Source organism: Notamacropus eugenii, chromosome 6 (genome assembly GCF_028372415.1).
Source record: "Notamacropus eugenii isolate mMacEug1 chromosome 6, mMacEug1.pri_v2, whole genome shotgun sequence".
NCBI classification, from domain to species: Eukaryota; Metazoa; Chordata; class Mammalia; order Diprotodontia; family Macropodidae; genus Notamacropus; species Notamacropus eugenii.
In genome coordinates this window covers 389,213,813-389,227,310 of record NC_092877.1, presented here as the reverse complement: position 1 = coordinate 389,227,310, position 13,498 = coordinate 389,213,813, and positions in this window count along the sequence as shown.

Below are 13,498 nucleotides of genomic sequence, written 5' to 3'. Positions count from 1 at the left end.
ATCCACAAATAGAAGCGTGCAGAGGACCTCCTCAATAGGAACTCCCTCTTCATCTTTTGTTTCCATTTATGCCTTTGCTGATAATAATAATCAGAGGGTCATTGAACGTATTATATAAGAAGAAAGAAAAATCTGAAGGCCAGTAAGGAAGAGAAGCAGGGTCTATAAGGGTGTCACACCTCCAGGAATGGCAGAAACCAAATACAGGATGGAGAGAAAGGTAGCTAAGCTCTCTGGGCCCTATGGCTACCAACAACAACAATACTGAATATTATTAGTAGCATAAATTTTCAAAGCATTTTACATATAATTTTCCTTTGATCCTCTTCCAAAACTGGGAAGCAGGTGACTCTATATTTCCTATTATACAGATGAGGAACTGGGGCAAACAGGTTAAATGACTAAGTGTCTAAGGTCAAATTTGAACTCTGGGCTCCCTGCCTCTCCCATCTTGCTCTTGGAAGAAAGCTGCTTGTTATCCTTGTGTGTGTGTATTTTATGGAAGGATGAGACTTGACATTTCCCCTTATTGGACATCATCTTGTTGACATTGGTCCTATGTCCAGTCTTCTCAAGGTCTTTCTGAATCCTGACTCTGTCTTTCAGTGTGTGAGCTATTTCTTCCCCAAAACCCTAACCTCAGTTCTGTGTCATCTGTGAAATTTGCTAAAGATTCCTGTGAGGCACACTCCACCACTGATCTCCTTTGAACTTGACATTAATTAGCAATGCTGAATGTTTAGGGCAGCTAGGTGGTGAAGTGGATAGAGTGCCAGCCCTAGAATCAGGAGGACCTGAGTTTAAATCTGGCCTCAGTTACTACCTATGAGACCCTGGGCAAATCACTTCACTCTATCTGCCTCAGTTTTCTCATCTTTAAAACGAGCTGGAGGAGGAAATGGCAAACTACTCCAGTATCTTTGCCAAGAAAACCCCAAATGGGGTCACAAAGAGTCTGACACAACTACTTGACTAAACACCAAAAGATGAGTCTTTGAATCTAGTCATTCAGCCAGTTACCAATCTATCTTACTGTTGTATGGTTTAACTCAATTTTTTTAATCTTAAGACTCCTTAAAATAAAAAAAAAGATTATTGAGCAGCCTTCCCCAAACACCTTTTGTTTATATTGAATGTTGGTAGCAGAAATTGAAACAGCCTAGTATTTTTTTATGAAAATAGTTTTGACATTGCAGACATTCTGACAAAGTTAAATCAATAAACATTAAGTATCTAACCGAAAGTTAAGCACTGTGCTAAAAGAAAAGTAAACTCAAGTTGCCAATGAGGAGCTCACAATCTAACAGAGAGGTGGAAGAAAATGCAAACAGATCCCCAGACCACACTTGGAGAACTAATGATCTAGCCTGTGTCTCTTCACTTTTTCCATAATATAATGAAAGACTATCAAAATTTGCTAAAACCGAGGCCAATATCTCTACCAGTCTGTCCAACAAGGAAATTAGATTAAACCAATGTGCCCTGTTGATGAAACCACATTTTCTTTCTGCAGTCACTGATTCTATTTCTGGGAATTGAGTAGGGCAGCTAGGTGGTGCAGTGGATAGAGCACCAGTGCAGGAGTCAGGAGAATCTGAGTTCAAATCTCACCTCAGACACTTGACACTCACTAGCTGTGTGACCTTGGGCAAGTCACTTAACCCCAATTGCCTCAATCCTGGGTCATCTCCAGTCATCCTGAGGAATATCTGGTCACTGGATTCAGATGGCTCTGGAGGAGAAGTGAGGCTGGTGACCTGCACAGCCCTCCCTCACTCGAAGTCAAGTGCAAGTCATGTCATTATTTCTCTAACGGCATGGTATTCTTCAGCAAAGGACGAACACACACAGGAATTCAGTAACCCATCTTCCACTAGGTTATCACTTGCAAATTCTGTTCTTTCTGTTAAATTAGAAGAAATTTCTTTCCTCAGTCTGAGATTCTTCTCCCATCCTCCAAGGTCACTTTTTTAAAAAGCCCTTTCCCTCTCCCTGAATCAGTGGCCCATGTCCAGGGGAATTTGTCCCTGAATGAAGTCTGTGATTTAGGATGAGGGAGGAAAAGGGGCTAAGACAGGAATGAGAGCTTCTTAGTGACCTGGTGGGTATGTTTGGAAAGGAACATAAATAAGAGTTGGGCCTGGTGAGATATCGGTGTAATGGTCTGTACAGGTTTACGTTTGTTCATCTTGGTGAGTCAGAGAGAATATGAGCCAACATTCTCTGCCTGATTTCAATTGATCATGTACGAGGTTGGAGGGGGCATTTCATGACCCTGTTACAGAAGGAAGAGGGCTTGTCTGGGGCTTTAGGTGAATATGGGAAATCTGGAATGTGAGGAAAGGTTGTCCCAGGGTCAGAGAGGCTTGGACCCAGGGCCTGAGTGTGTCCTTTCTTCCTTGCATCTCATCAGCTTCACTGTGACTTCACTTTGGCATATAAGAATGTCTTCATCCTCTCGACCCAGTCCTTGGCTGGCTGAATGATTGAATCTTGGTGGGAGAAGAAGCGTTGGTCCCTAGGAAACAAGAAGCAAGAATTTGGGGGGGGGGGAGTCCTTCAGAAGATAATGAGCCAACCCAGTCAGAGCCATGATAAGTGGGACCTGGGAAAAGATCCCCAAGCAGAGCCTGGGGCCCAGGGTATGAAGGACAGAGCAGTGACCTTAAGGGATTGGGGGCTCAGGGTCTCACCTCCTCCAGGTCAGGCTGGGCTGGGAACTCCAAGACGATAACAGCCCCAAGGGCTTCTAGTACTGTGATGACAATAGATAGGACTTCCTCCCCTTCCGTCCTGAGACCGAGCCTGACAGCAGCTCATCCAGAAGCCCACAGGCTGAAAGAGGCAGGGTAAGGAACAGGATGGAAATGAAACCCTACATGCAGACTTGGTGCAGAACAGCTGTCCTGTTCAGTTTCAAAGGCTCCTGGAAACCTGGATGGAGATGATGGAAATGACTGGTGCTGCCCAACTTCCCTGGATCACCATCACCCCACACACCCCACACACCACACACACATCTCTTGCCTGTGGATCACAGTGGCAGAGGAGTCTAGCTCCTTGTGGTACTGTCCATGGTCCTGAGGTCCTTCAGGGACCAACATTTGCCCTTCCCCTCTGGGGGACTGAACCCTTGGTAGTGGTATTTGAATTTGGGAGTAGCTTTTGAGAGACACCAGGAAGCAGGGGATGGGAGGAGAGAACTGGAGAAGAACTGGAAGTTCTCCTATGGGAATAGCTATGGGCCACATATCACTGCAACATGGCCCAGAAACCCGCAGGTATTTAATTGGCAGAAATTAGCCAAAGACAACAATCATCTTTGTTGACCATGCTGGGGTAATTTGTATCAGGACAAAATTAGTTACAATAAGAAATTATTTGATGAAGCTGGCAAGAAAATCAAATATCTTGAGTGAGATGCTTTTTATAAGTGGTTATAACCACCATGCAAGAAGCTGAAAGTAATTTATCCTCTGTTAAAGAAACATCAAACAAATTGAAACAAAAAGAAAGATGCAGGAGGTCAAATTTGTGCCTTCCAAAGCAATGTCCAAACTCTATCCCTGGACAATCAGAAGTGTATAGCTCAGTTAAAATGGATTGGAAACTTGCATATTTGACAGACCAAGCCATCTCTCCCAGAAAAGATTTATCCACCCCACCATGGGAAAGATTCACCCCTTCACTCTGAGGATGAGGAAAGTAAAGAGCCTAGGTTCAATGCTTCAACTTATTCCATTATATTAAATAAGTCTGTAAAGAGATTAAGTTGATAATTTGTTTTAGTTAATTTGTCTCTCATCATTATTGCAAATTTAAGTAATTAAAACTAGTCATCGAAAAATCTTATTCTGGTTAGGTGGATTTTGGTCTCTTCTAGGCACCTTTAAGTGATGACTTCTGCCCACCTCCCCCTTAAACGAGTTACTCCTTCATACCCTTTGTGTCTGTCTTTTTGTTTTGTCAGCATTTTTGTGTCTGTAAAATATAAGATTCTTAAAGGAAAAATGCAGCCAACCAGAAAAACTGCTAAAGGGCTGCATCCAAAGAGTTTAGAATGTTGGGAAAGATTAATGCAGTTTCATACTTGAAGCAATTGTCCCAGTAACCAAGACTAACTCACCCTTTAGGCTTTCAGCAGGGGATGATTAGGTTATGAGGTGTGGGGGAGGAAAGCCCTACAAGACGCTTTTTTCTGTCATTTCAGTCATAGCTATATTGGAATTGCAGAAATAAAGTCAGGTAATAAAAGTCTGAACTGCTAAAAAACATTGTAGATTTTGGAGGGATATTAAGGAGTTTGAAAATTAATGATTTTCACTTAGTAACATTAGCTGAAATATCTTCATGAGTTGGGGGGGTTAGAATTTAAGGGAAAAATAAGAATTAAATTCTATAAAAGTTTTAAAATTAACATATAATTTTTCTCCTGAAGATTGATAGCCCTGTTTTTAGTGTAATGAAGGAAGGCAGCTAGTTTGGAAGTTGGTTGGTTGGTTGTTGTCCTTTGTCTTCAAAGAGAACCAAAATGACATCACCATGATAAAGTGAAATTTCAGTGTTTCTGATCGTGGTTGATCAGACCAATATGAGCTCAGAATGCTCTACCACAGGTCGAGCACAGATAGTCCACATGAATATTTGGGGTGAATATTCCAAATATGTGTATTGTACATTTCCTTTGTGCTGTCTCAATTCTGCTTTGCTCAAAGAGCACAGCACCCTTTCTGATGTGGGCACGCCATGCGGAGCAGTCCTGTGGCAGCGTCTCCCCTATTGCACAGTCAAATCCAAAATTCTTGAGAGAGACCTTGAGAATGTCATTGTATCATTTCTTCTGGCCACCATGTGATTGCCTGCCCCCCATGTGAGTTCTCCATAAAATAGTCTCTTTGGCAAGTATATTTTGTACTTGAACAACATGGCCTGCCCATCAAAGTTATGTTCTCTGAAGTTGGCTTGAATACTTGGCAGTTCAGCTTGAGCAAGGACTTCAGTGTCTGGTACCTTATCCTGCCAGGTGATCCTCAGAATCTTCCTAAGACAGTTCAAATAGAAGCGATTCATGTCATGGCACTGGTAGACTGTCCATGTTTCACAAGCATACAACAATGAGGTCAGCACAACGGCTCTGTAGACCTTCAGTTTGGTAGTCAGTCTAATACCTCTTCTCTCTCAAACTTTTCTTTGGAGCCTCCCAAACACTGAGATAGCTCTGGCAATGTGTGCATCAACTTCATTGTCAATGTGTACATCCCTGGAAAGTACACTACCAAGGTAAGGGAACTTATCCACAGCATTCAAAACTTCTCTATTTGTTGTAATTGATGGTTCCACATATGGATGGTGTAGTAGTGGCTGATGAAGCACCTGTAATTTCCTGGTGTTAATTATTAGGCCAAAATTAGCACAGGCAGCAGGGAATTGATCCATACTTTGTTGCAACTCAGTTTCAGAGGCTGCACTGAGTGCACAATCATCTGCAAACAGAAAATCATTCACCAACACTCCCTCTACTTTGGTCTTGGCTTGTAGCTTTTTCAAATTGAAGAACTTACTATTAGTACCATAGTTGACCTTGATGCTACGTTCCTCCTCATTGAAAGCATTTATCAATGTGACTGAAAACATCATGCTAAAAAGCATGGGAGCAAGCACACAGCCCTGTTTCAATCCATTCGTGACTGGGAAGGCATGAGAGCTTTGTCCATTATCCAGAACCCAGGTAAACATGTCATCATGAAGTTGACGTACAATATTGATGAACTTCTCTGGGCAACCAAATTTTGACATAATTTTCCATAAGCCCTCATGACTATTAGTGTCAAAGGCCTTGGTCAGATCTATAAACATTGTGGACAAACCTCTGTTCTGCTCCTGGCATTTCTCTTGACTTTGTCAGGCACCAAACACCATATTGACTCTTCCTTGGCCCTTTCTGAAGTCACACTAGCTCTCAGGTATATGCCCATCTTCCAGGTGAAGGATCAGCCTATTAAGGAGGAATCTCTGGCAAGAATTTTGCCAGCAATGACTAAGAGAGTGATCCCCCTCTGATTGTGGCAGGAAAATGTATTCCCTTTACTTTTATAGAGATGGATAATGGAGGCATCCTTGAACTCCTGGGGGATAACTTCCTCTTGTCATATAACCTGGAAAATTTCAGTCAGTTTTTGTATGAGCAGTGGTCACCCTACTTTGTAAATATCACCTGGAATAGAATCAGCACCAGGTACTTTGCTACATGAAAGGAGCCTAATGACCCTCAAAATCTCTTCTTCAGTTGGAAGTTCACCTAATGAGAGATTGAGTTCAACCTGAGGTAAATGATCAATGGCCTCAGCATTGATTGATGATGGTCTGTTGAGAACACTATGGAAGTCCTCAGCCCATTTCTCTTGGATCATGTCCTTATCATTAAACAATGTGGCTCCATCAGCACTGAGTAGTTGTGATGCACCATAGGTTTTTGGCCCATAAATAGCTTTCAGGGAATCATAAAAGTGCTTTGGATTTTTACTATCAACGTAAAACTGAATTTTATCTGCCTTCTTACTGAGCCAGGAATCCTGCATCTCTCTAAGATTTCCTTGTACTTTCCTTTTTATGGAATTAAATGCTGCCTTCTTAGAGGTGGATGAACTATCCTGTTGGAAAATCCTGTGGAATTCTCGTTTTTCACTTAGCAGCTTTTGAAATTCCCCATCATTTTCATCAAGCCAGTCTTGGTGTTTGTGAGTGTTCTGACCCACATGAGCAAATGCAGTGCTGTACACCAAATCTCTGAGAGCTGCCCACTCCTTTTCTGCTCCACTGTTGCCAACTGTGTGTTGGCTCAACTTTCCCTCCAAGTCAGCAACAAACTGTTTATGTTCAGAGAGGAGTTCTAATTTGTTGACATTAATTCTTCTGGTGGTCATTTTGCCTTGGGGAATGGCGCTTTTGATGAATGTGAATATTTAGCTTGGAAAGGATAAGTCTATGATCAGTCCAGCACTCTGCACCATGCATTACCTTTATCACTCTCACATCTTGTCTGTCTCTTCTCCTTACAATCACATAGTCTAGATGCCAGTGTTTGCTGCGAGGGTGCATCCATGAAGTTTTATTGCATTTAGATAAATTGAAGACAGTGTTGGTGATGAGAAGGTCATGCGATGCACAAGTCTTCAGCAGTAAATGACCATTGCTGTTGCTGTTTCCAACTCCATTCCTCCCTAGGACTCCCTGACAAGTCTCATAGTCTGAGCCTACTCTAGCATTACAGTTGCCCAGAGTTATAAGCTTGTCCTCTTTTTTTCCCCCATTCACTCTGGGATTACTCCCTGAACTCACCCTACACCCCAGTTTGGAACTAATCCCAGAGTGGGGGAAAATAGCTTTACTGTTTGTCCTTTATAGCTAGGCTCTTGTTAACCCTTCCTTGATCATGAAAAAAGAAAAGATTGTTTAAATCAGAGACCTCCTGTGACTGTACCAGTTCAGAGACCCTTCTCCCTCAGATCAGGTTCCCAAATAAAGGTGCTGGGGGAAAATGCTAGAAAATACAGGCACACTTGAGTTACATTCTAGTTTCAGAAATTTATTAGCTTTGTGATCTTGAGCAAGTTATCTGTCATAATAATGGTACCCACCTCCCAGAGTTGTTGTGAGGATCAGAATTATATATCAATTATAAAGTGCTTAACACAATGACTGGTATATGGTAAACATTATATAAATGTTGACTATTGTTATTATTTCTTCAATTGAATGTAATTGCATACCAGATTTTAGATGTCCTGCCAAAAGTAATATGATTAATGATTTTTATATACAATAAGTTAGAAATGAATTCAGCTAAATTGATATCATCTGACTGGTAATCAGTTTGGTTTCAAATTTTAAATATAGTTTATGTTATTATTGTATTTCTAAATTCTCTTACATTTTGAAATTTGGGGAATCATGGTGTCAGAAATGCTGTTAGACAAAACAACTTTTTTTAATCTGGATACTTTTAGATTATAAATGGAGCTTCTAAAAGAACTGATAAAACTAGTTATTTGTAAACTGCTAAATGACATTTTATTTTAAAACAGATAAAAATAAGTTTAGCATAACTGAGTTTTCATTTGAAAAATTTTGTCTATCATTTAGAAAAATTATGAAAATGTATAGATGGTTTAAAGATGTTACTTCAGTACATTAATGATGAGTCAACTATCAGGTATTTGCTGTATGTTTGAAAGCCCAGAATGTGGTTAATTTTAATTTATAAGTAAAGGATAAATGAAATGTTAATTGTTAGGGAAACAAAAATAAAGATATTCAAGTCCTAAGCTGTGGTTAGTGAAATTTTTCTATTTGAGGTAAAAATTCTTGGGACCAAAATTTACCATTGTTTCTAGTTTTGATTGCAGGATCTCTGATTAAAACATTTTTTTCTCATTTTATGACCAAGGAAGGGTTCAGGAGAGGCAGCTATGAAGTGAAAACCATATACCAATATTCCCCCACACACACTCCGGGATTACTTCCAAACTCCCCTCATTCCACTAAAACAATAGGGCTCACAGCCTATATGTTTTATCTGAAAACTGGTCCCATTCTGATCTATCATTGTTCCCATGTTCCTTTGATTATTTACAGATACTTGGGGAATGGGACGCCTCCTTTTCTGAATTCAGGGAATTGCACCTATTTACTCTCCCCCTCCCAGTTTGGAAAGTTCTTCCAATTAGAAATCAGTTTTCCTAATCTTGTATTATTTCCTTTTAATTAATTGGCCTTTTTCAATCTACGGGTCTTCCGACTACTCCTATCACAGGCAAACTGGAGGCAGTAGATTCTTGGGTACATATCTCTCATCTGAAGAAGGCTCCAGTCCCCAAGTGGACCACTGTACCTGGTGAGGGCCTCAAAGTCCACTTTAAGCAGGCCACAAAGCAGATGACATCTCAAGGAGACTGCTCCACCATGTCTCCAGAGTATCTGGCACCCCTGACCACCAAACAGTCACTCTGCTTGGGTTTTCTTTTGTTCCTGATTTTTGTTTGCCTCTGTCCTTGTCATTTCATTATCGCTTATTGTCATATCTGTTTTGTAGACCCTGATAATCCCATCAGAGCTTCCCCTTTCACCTTCTTCTCTCTTCTTTCTGCCTTCCTCAGTGTAAGGAAGGGGAAGAAACCCAACACCCCTTCAGAAGTCCCCTTCAAGCCCTAGCCAAAGCTGGGTTTGTTGTTGTTGGATCTATGCAAGGGGAAACCACACAGGGTAACAAAACTACATTTCAACAGATTATACCTCTTTGGTCAGGAGTGGGCCCTGTAGCCACCCTGAGAAAAGCGGGATGTGAAAATACTCTTGAGGCTAACATGTTTGTTTACTGTGAGGTATCTTACTATACAGATGTAGTGGACCAGAGTCAGCCTGTTTGCTTAAAGGAGACAATCAGGAGCCTGCAGTGAGTCAAAAGTCTTATTCATTCCCAGAAGCCTTTGCTGGTGCTGAACTATGCACTTCAAAGAAGCTTAAGCTAGCCTTGTGGTCAACTATTATGGCAAAACATCTTGCTCCTACAACCCACCTGTTCCTGAGAAAGTCTGTCCATCCTTCACCCTAACACCTCCTTGAACCTCACCTTTGTGGTTTTCAAGCATAAACTGTCACTGACTCTCCTGGGTTGTGGGATCCATCACCTAGTTGCTCTGGAGTGTATGTCGAATTTCTTTTTTTTTTTTTTTTTAATAAATAATTTTGTTCTGACTCCACCAGAACTCCTCTCTATGTGGGAGGTGGGTTTTTCCGCCATTTACAACAGCTACCTCCATGATCTTCCAGGCCCTCAGACCTGGCCCTGTTTCCTCTGCACAGAAAGTTCCAGGGCCTCCCTTGGCTTTTGACTACAAAGCCTTCTTTTTGGCATTCACAGCCCTACTGTCACCAGGACACACATGGACCATGATGCTCACTTGCCTGCCCTTCTTAAAAGACAAATATATCAATCAGTAAGAGGCAAACTACCCACAGCAACAGCATGAAGCTGTTAAATGAGGCAGGTTCCCCACTTCTGACACTTCTCACTTGCCCAGGTAAGGACTACTGAGGGGTTCAGGGGAGAAAAGGGTTAAAGTCCCATCCAGCCCATCCCTTTTTTGGGCCCATTAAGCTTGACATTTCAATTGGGATGGAGAGGGGGACAGGTGTGGGGGTCTCACTCCTGGTTCAGAGAAGGGGCTGAGGTAGAGAGCAGCCACAAGAGATTAGGTGATGGGAGAGTCTGTTCTCTGTGGAAGGAAGGGCTACAGATCATGTTCTTTTTCTCTTACTTCTTCAAAGTTCCCATTTCCCTCCCCTATTGCACTTGCTACCCAGATCCTAGAGAGGGATAAAGATTAACTTCAGAAGGTTGTCTCCATGAAGGGTCACTGGATACAAGGGCAAATGTTCTCTCCAGGAGGTGCTGGCTGCTTCTTCCCTGGGTCCTCTTATGATGGGTGAAATCTGAAATAACTAAGGAAACAAGGGTACAAGCTTTGAAACGTATCGATTCATTAAGCAATATGTGCCATCTGCCTGACCACATAGGGGCAGGCCTCCTCAGCTTGGCACTGGACCCCAAATACAGAGGGAGACCAATTTTTATACATTAAAATAAAACAATTAAAAGTTTATCAACCAGAATACAAGATTAAGTGATCTGAATTCTAACTGGAGGAAAGATGATTTGGCAGGGGGGAAGAATGAGTTTCTGTCATGTTGGAAGGGGGAACCTAGGTTTTGAGGCCTTTCTTTTCTCCCAGAGATGCTTATACATTTCATCCATCTATGAAACAATAGATGATTTATATCATCTAATTTTTCATGACTGATCTGCAAAAAAAACAATAGGACAGAAAATGACATATGTGGCAGCACAAGACAGAGTCAGATGCCATAGCATCTAATTGGTTCCCTTGATTCCACACCAAACCACCTTCATGTTGTAACTGACGTTCACCTAATCTCATCAATTGCCCCCCTTTGATTAATGGGGGAGGAGTCAACCCACTTCTCTGTGAACCACTTATCTATAAGGCTTTTAATATAAGCATAATCAGAATTACATACCAAGAAAAGACCACTAGAAAGTATCCTCTCATATAGCTTGATACAACAGCTAACACAGAATCTAAAACCAATGATGATGATGTACAGACCTTGTTAAACAGACTCTAGAGGTAAACTAAGTCAGGTTACAGATCTAACTACTTAGAAGGCTCACAATGGATTAATTTTGAGAGGGGAGATTTACTTGGCATCCAATATAACCGAACAGGCCAAGCAATGATGATCACCAATATTAAATAACACCAAGTCTCTGTGTATCCTAGGAACCTACTCCTGATGTCCAGCAAACGTCAGCAAATTTGGATTCCAGATGTCCCATCTATTCATCTGATCCCTGGAAAAATCTTTTGGACATTCTGGAATGGACCTCATTCTCAGGGAAGCTGTGAAGGGGGCTCTGCTTCTCAAGTTCCAAACCACTTGTAGAGATTCATAGATAATTCTACCAAAATCTTCCAGTGGCAAGACTTAATGCAGTTTAATATAACCTGCTGTGTTTGGTTTTCCAGTCACTAGTTAATGTGGTAAAAAAAAAAAAAAAAAACCAAAACAGCTCAAGCCTTATGGAGCTAATCCTATTAGCAGCAGAGCTATAAGAACACCAAACTAGGAACCCATAATCCACTTTGAGACTTTAGAGAATTTCAGCTTTTATGTACCACTTTCTATTTCAATCTTGACCTTAACCTTGTACCTGATATAAGAATCTAAAAATAAAAAAGCACAGGGGTATAACTTGTCAAGTGAACCCTTCTGTCCTTTAACATTAGCAGATGCCTTAAAATGGAAAAATAATTTCATTTTCTTTACAACTATTAATATAATGTTATATGTAAAATCCTTAATTCAGTTTTGAGAACTTATTACTAAAACATAATCAAAGCCAGAATTTTCATACTTGATATATTTGGAAGTCAGTCATACATGTATGTATGTGGTTCTCAGAGAAAATAGTCTAAACCTGATGCTTTCTCAAAATTTATTATTCCATTTAATTAGAAAACTTGCATTCCATATTTGTCTTATTACTTTATCTAATTCAAATTCTCCCTTTAGGAGGATATCATCTCTACATTATAATTTGACCACAAATACAAATTAAAATTGTAGGATTTTTCATACTTGCATCCTATTATAGTAACGTAGAGATGTTGCAGTACCAATCTGTTAATTAATAGACTTAGTTTTGTACTTAGAAAACTTCTACTACTCACCTGTTCTGATTATAGAACTTTGCTATAAAAGGAAAAGGAGAGGTATGGTTATATGATGTCATATGTCATAACCGAGGCAAAAAACTCCCTTAGCTCTATTCAGCTCTCGGTCTGAGTCATATCCAATAGTCAATCACGTAGTAAAGCCTCACATTATTCATAGAGTAAGGAAAGCCAGATCTAGGACGAATGAAGCGAAGTTTCCTATTTAGAAAAGAAATAACACAATGAAGAAATTGAGTCAAGAGGAGCCTACCTTAGGGCCATGACAAGGTGTCCCTCAAATTTTCCCAGAATACACATTCACTTTTATCAGCTCTCAGAGTGCTGTCACAACCTTTTTTATTATTGGTTTCATTATGATTCAGGCAACCATCCCTGTAATCAAACCTCAAAACAGTATTAAATCATAGTCCCAAGAGTTTTTACTCAAATAGAAAATTTTCACTAATCACAGCTTTGAGCTTGAATATTATTAATTTTCTCATGTTTTCCTAACAGTTATATTTCATTTGTCCTTTACTTATAAATTAAAATAAATCATATTCTGGGGTTTCAGACACACAGCAAGTACCTGAGTGTTGACTCATATTAATGTACTGAAGTTACTTCTTTAAAACAACCCTATACATTTTCATAATTTGTATAAGTGATAGCCAAACATTTTCAAATGAAAACTCACTCTTTCTTATAGCAAACTTTTGACAAGGAGTGGAGGAGGGGATCCTATTTTCTCTAATCTAGCTTCTTAAACTTCAGTACTTTACAACATGCAGTCGGAAGTGCTGCTAAGAGGACATGATGCAGCCTGAACACAAAGTCTCAAGGGACCTCACAGATCAGGATATCTTAAAGCGTTGATGCAACTTCCCACCCCAACAGCAAATTATTATTGTTGTTGTTACATATTTGAAAAACAAAATATGCCCCATTAAATATTTGTTGTTCAGTCATGACCAACTCTTTGTTGGTTTTCCCAGTAAAGATCCTGTAGTTTCTGGGGTGCTTGTTCTTGAGCCCCAGCCCCCAAGATCATGTCTCTGGAGGACTCCCAATCCCTTATGAGGGCCCTGTCCTATGAGAAAAATGTCCCTTGTTGAAGGCCTTGTTATCAGACCAGACACAGGAGTGCCTGGCCCAAGTGTTTTTGTCCCTGGCTGGCCCAAGTACTCTTCCTCATGCCAGAT